Source organism: Amphiprion ocellaris, chromosome 14 (assembly GCF_022539595.1).
Source record: "Amphiprion ocellaris isolate individual 3 ecotype Okinawa chromosome 14, ASM2253959v1, whole genome shotgun sequence".
Taxonomy (NCBI): domain Eukaryota; kingdom Metazoa; phylum Chordata; class Actinopteri; family Pomacentridae; genus Amphiprion; species Amphiprion ocellaris.
The window spans coordinates 18,626,900-18,632,307 of NC_072779.1; positions in this window are offsets into that span (position 1 = coordinate 18,626,900).

Sequence of the window (5,408 nt, forward strand, 5' to 3'; positions counted from 1 at the left end):
AGCTCCACGGTCCCACTGGTGGGGGATTAAATTCATGGTAAACTAGTTTGCTGCTGTACTCTGTGCCCAGAGCAAATAGGGGGTTATTTTGTTCAGTTTGAAATGTGTTATTCAAACTAGTGTCCCACAGTGTGATAGAACCGCCACCTCATTATCAAAATATTCATTTATCAAATTCATAGAACAAAGAGTTATTAAATGTCAAGCCAAATGCACAGTATCAACTGAGTAACTGTGAAAATCTAACGTTGTCTTCCCTTAATTGTCCCTTGTGGGAACGTATAAAGACAAATAATGTTCCAGTGTGTTTGTTGGAGTCAGACTGTTAGCTACAATCTCTCTACTCAGTAAACAGTGTATCTCCATGCTGTGCAGTACTGTAACCAGAAAAATGAAAACATTGTGATCCAGTAAAACAAAAGAAATGCTCTGATCAGAGTACAATCTGTGGTCCTGCAACAGTGTAAGCCTTTGTATAATTTAGTAGCTTCACATTTATTCCCAGCAGATCCTCAAACATAGAAATCTTGATAAGAGAAACAGAGCTGGCATGCTGAACAGTGGAGCTAAATCTAATATTAGAACATCTGATTTTGTTGAGATGTCAAGAACCTACTGAAGTTATAGCTTGAGATTTGGAACATATGCTTTGTTTATGTTGCTTTGTTTAAGAGATTTAGATAAGAAAAGATATACACTATGAAGTAGGGATTCCCCAGTCAAATTTTTTGCCCAAGATGCGATTGGCATCATTTAGTATTTAGTATCTGCCAATCTGATATCAGTCTCCCAGTTAGACACTTCAAGTATTGTAGATTAGCTGTAATGCCTGTTTTTTCCATCGCGTAGAGATTTTCAATACTTAAATCTGTAGTGACAAAATGAGGCACAGTGCAAATGACTAAGGGCAGTCCTAAGCCTATCTGCTTGCTAGCATGTTACTGCCCTTAGTCTTGGATGTTTAACAGACAACTCAGACAATGATCCTATATTTCAGCGCAGCAGAACTGCCTTTTTTGCCCAAATCCTAAGTCTATTCACTGAAACAGCAAAATCAGCACAGGACAGAAGAAGAGCTGTACTCAAACACAGTTTAGTGACTCGGCTGCTATGAATGATGAATGAAGAATGATGTAAAATGCCGAAGTATGAAGTTCTTCACACTTCGGCATTTTCTTAGATTTAGGTGGTTGGAGACAGGAACATCAAAGTTCCCAGTTGTCAGCGAATGCAGCATTAGCTTGGCACTAATACTGGAAACAGGACAGAAATAGCGAGCCTGACTCTGTTATAATACTTTATCCATACGAAAAAACAAGATGTTTCCAAAGACTAGTTACTGAGAATAGTTTTATATTTGCCCCAGTGATTTATTTTTCAGATTCCCAAATGTGCGAGACTCCATGCAGGCCCCTCTACAGATGTCCATGAGTAGGCTAAAATTTGTGTCACATGGCGAATATGCTACAATGGCAGTAGTGTGCAGTCATGGAATATGTTGATAAGATCAAAATAGACCTTTGTAGAGCAGAAAAGTGGTTTAATGTTACACTTTCTGAATCTGCAAGTACACAAGGGCCCACGAGGTAAATTTCATCATCTTCCCAAGCCCACAAGAATCCTTGTGGATCCCTCCACAGACATCCACTCAGGGGTAGTGGTGCACATGCTCAGCAGTAGTTTGCATGAATATGCAGATGCAACCCACTGCACATGTTTTCAAAGCGTCCTCCACACAGATTCCAGTGGAGTTGAAAAATAGTGTAATAGCAACAACTGTGTGTTTGTGGATGTCTCTAGCTGCTTGTACACATGTCCCCAAGACAGTATTATCAGCGCCTAATCCCACAGACATGTACGTGTTATCAATCTTCTCATCCAGCTCTCGGCAACAGTCATTGTGCATACTTCCCTTAATGTACTATGTTGTATAATCAAGTCCAGCAGCGTTGTAGTAAATCCTGGCTTTGTGAAGCTCGTACCTACTACTGAAAATGTTAATTTATCAATGGAAAATAATCAGGAGAGGTGTTGATACTGATTGAATCATTTATTTATCAAAAGATGCCAAACATTTGCTGATTATTGCTCTTTAGATGCTTGAACTCATCAAGCAACTTGAAGATGCCGTCTGTGGAATTTTCAACCCAGAAACACATCATAATGTGTAATAGTTAACTTGGATCATAGTGCAAAAAATCAATACATTTCACAGTGAATGCTATCAACTGTTAAATGCCTGCATTTTTAAAATTTTTTGGCCTATTCTTTTGTTTGGCCTATGTCTGTTTATAAGTTTGTTTCACTTTACACAAAAAAAGAGCAATTACATTTGCTTATGAATGTAGGAGGATCAGTGGAAGCATAAATCACAGAACTTTGAGTTCCATGTGGGATCATTATTTTGTGGCATTTTCACTAACTGATTAGTTTTCTGTTGCTGTATTTGTGCGTGTGTGTGCATGTGTGCGTGTGTGCATGTGTGTGTGTGCGTGTGTGTCATTTTCAGTCAGTTTCCTATTGGTTAAGAAAAGATCATGGCTGGCGATAAAATACACCATAGAAGTTCTAAACACAAAGCTCCAGTTGTTTTCTGTGTTGATAGGCTGATAAGTCCTGAAGAATACCCCCTAAAAGCATAAACATCTCACTTTTTTTGCACAGCAGACCAAGTATAGCTATTATTTACACATTTTGGTGTGAGCGTGCATTGAAAATATCCAAATTGCTCGCAATGACAATAGTAGTTAACGTTTATCTGTTTCAGTGGCTAAATATACACACAATTTTTTCCATTTCTTCCATTTCCAGCGTTGACAAAGAGGGCTGTGGGAGGGCAGTTTTTCTGGAGCCAGTGTTTTGCGATGCTTTTTTTACTTGCTGCCAGCAAAATCTTAAGGAGGTAAGCATCATTTGTGTTCACACCATGAGGGATGATCCCAAGATGAAGAGTTATAAATGTCACGCAAATATTAAAACCTAGGATCTTTGATATAATTCTCGTCACCTTACTCCAATAGACCTGGATAATGGGGGCAAGACCAAAATATATGAGTGTGATCAGCCATGACCTCTCCACATTCCCTCCAGCAGTTGTGCTGGGTGCCAGTTTGTTTTGATTTCTGTCTAAGGGTGATAAAGAATCGGATTAGTTCTTCCAACAAAAGTCCCTTCAAGCCTTTGAGTTGGTGGAGGATACTTGTACTTTCCAGGCACATGTCCTGTGTTACTTCTATGTCCAGCTCTCTCTCCTATCTTTGTTTCACATAGTCCGTGGTGTCGATCTTCAGAGAGGTGAGGCCCTATGGCCATTTTTAAAGATGTATTTACTTTCCTTAATGTTGTAATAGATAGAATCATATTTTATCCACCATCATTTATTTTTACATTGTTAAAACACTTCACCATGAAAATGTTTAAAGCATGAAAGTAAAAATCAATCCAAAAAACAGGTGCAGAACACAGGGATGTAGAATTATTGTGAGTGGCAGCGACCACTGTTTCTTAAGTATAACTCTGCTTTCTTTCTTGATGGAAACCACAGGATGACTAAGACCTACCACAGAGTTGCTTTTGTTGATTTAATATGCTTCACTGGAAGCCTTGCTACTGTCTTGGCTGCACATGGCCACACAAGCTACTGTCAAACCTACGCACAGCTCTCTGACACTCTGTGACACACACAAACATTTCTCAGACCAGCACTTGCTTGCGTTCTTGTGTGTGTGTGTGTGTGTGTGTGTGTGTGTGTGTGTGTGTGTGTGTGTGTGTGTGCTGGGAAAGAAAAAAGAGACTCAGACGCTGGAAATTGTGGCCAGTGCTAAGTGAAACTTTGTCCTTTAGGATGTGCCGAGGCTTTGCTGATGTGCTTTGAGTCATGACATTTGAATCGGGGCTTAAAGTCACACAAATTCCTCCGTGTCGATGATAGCGCTGCTTATTCTGATAGGTCCAACACATTCAGGAGGCTACTGAGGACTTGAGGTGATTCTAGACACGAGGCCATATTGGTCCATCGATCATACAGAGAAACTCGGAGTTGACGAGATAATTGCTTCAGAGCCTTTCATTACCATACCTCCTCCAGTCATTGTAAAGGTCATGACCCTTCTTGTCAGCCTCTTTCGGCCACCATGTTGATCAATTCCAGTCACCAGACAGGTTTATTGATTGTCAGAAAACGGGATGTAGTCAGTCATTTTTAATTGCTTAGAAATCACAACATTCTTAAAAGCTCAGCTGGTAATTTATGTTTTCATTCTGAATAAAAGCAGAACCTTTCAGCCACTCCCACAAACAGAGATGGAATAGTTTAGATAAAAATAGCACGTGTCAGTAAATGTATGTTAACCACATTCTTTGTTACTATATATCAAATTACTATAAGCCACCTCTCCCTTATGATGGATTTTCTGATATTAGATTCCAGATACATTTAAGTGGTTTCTCTTTCACCGCAGCCCCTCACTGCTCTCCTCTTTATCTGCTTGTGAAGATGCCTTTGGCTGTTGATGAAAGCCCCGGCCACATTTTTTTTCTTTAAGCTGCAAAGTGTTAACTGTTCAGCCTTGGTTGCAGGCTCAGTGCTTTTCACCGTATTTATGGTTTTTGCTTCCATGTGCTTGATGTAAAGCAGGAGTTCTCCAATGTAAACAGAAGACTGAGCGATGGACGTATGCAGAAGGTCTGGTCTTAGAAGCTGGTGTTTGTTTTCTTTGGCACGACTGCAAGTTGATTTTAGTACGCTTGCATTTCCCTTCCCCCTGTGAGCACACACTGACCCAACTTGTGCCTGTTCAATAATTCTTTCTTATTTGCTTTTCCACCTAAAACGCCATAATGATGTATGGTTGTCTCTCATAACACATCAATAATTAATTCCTGTTGGTTTACTTTGAATTACTACTGCCATGCGCTGCAGCAAAAAATCATAAAACAGTGCTAAAAACTCGTCAGCAAAGGCATCAGAGAAATATGTTTAAAATGGTGGAAAACACTGTAAAAATGGTGAAAACAGCAGCAAATATTTGTAAAATAATGACATTTTAAGCGGATTTAAATGCAGTAATACAGCCATGTGTCATGTTATGGTCACACATTGGAAAAGAGCAAATTGCTATTTGTAAAAATATAGAGTTTTGGTCAGTTTTTTTCATGAAAATTAATACTTTAATTCTGTGATTGTACTGGATATTATCTTTGATTTAACAAACAAAACATGGAAAAATAAAGTAAAAAAAAATCCAATTTTTAAAAAATCCTTATACATTTTTCTTTCAAACAACAGTAAATATCAGTTGAAAAGAAAAAACAAATATGCATTTTTGCAATCAAACATCGTAACAAGAACAGCACAGCAGCGCAGAACTACGTCAAGGCTGTTCAGTCGCTGTCTCATTTCCAACCAC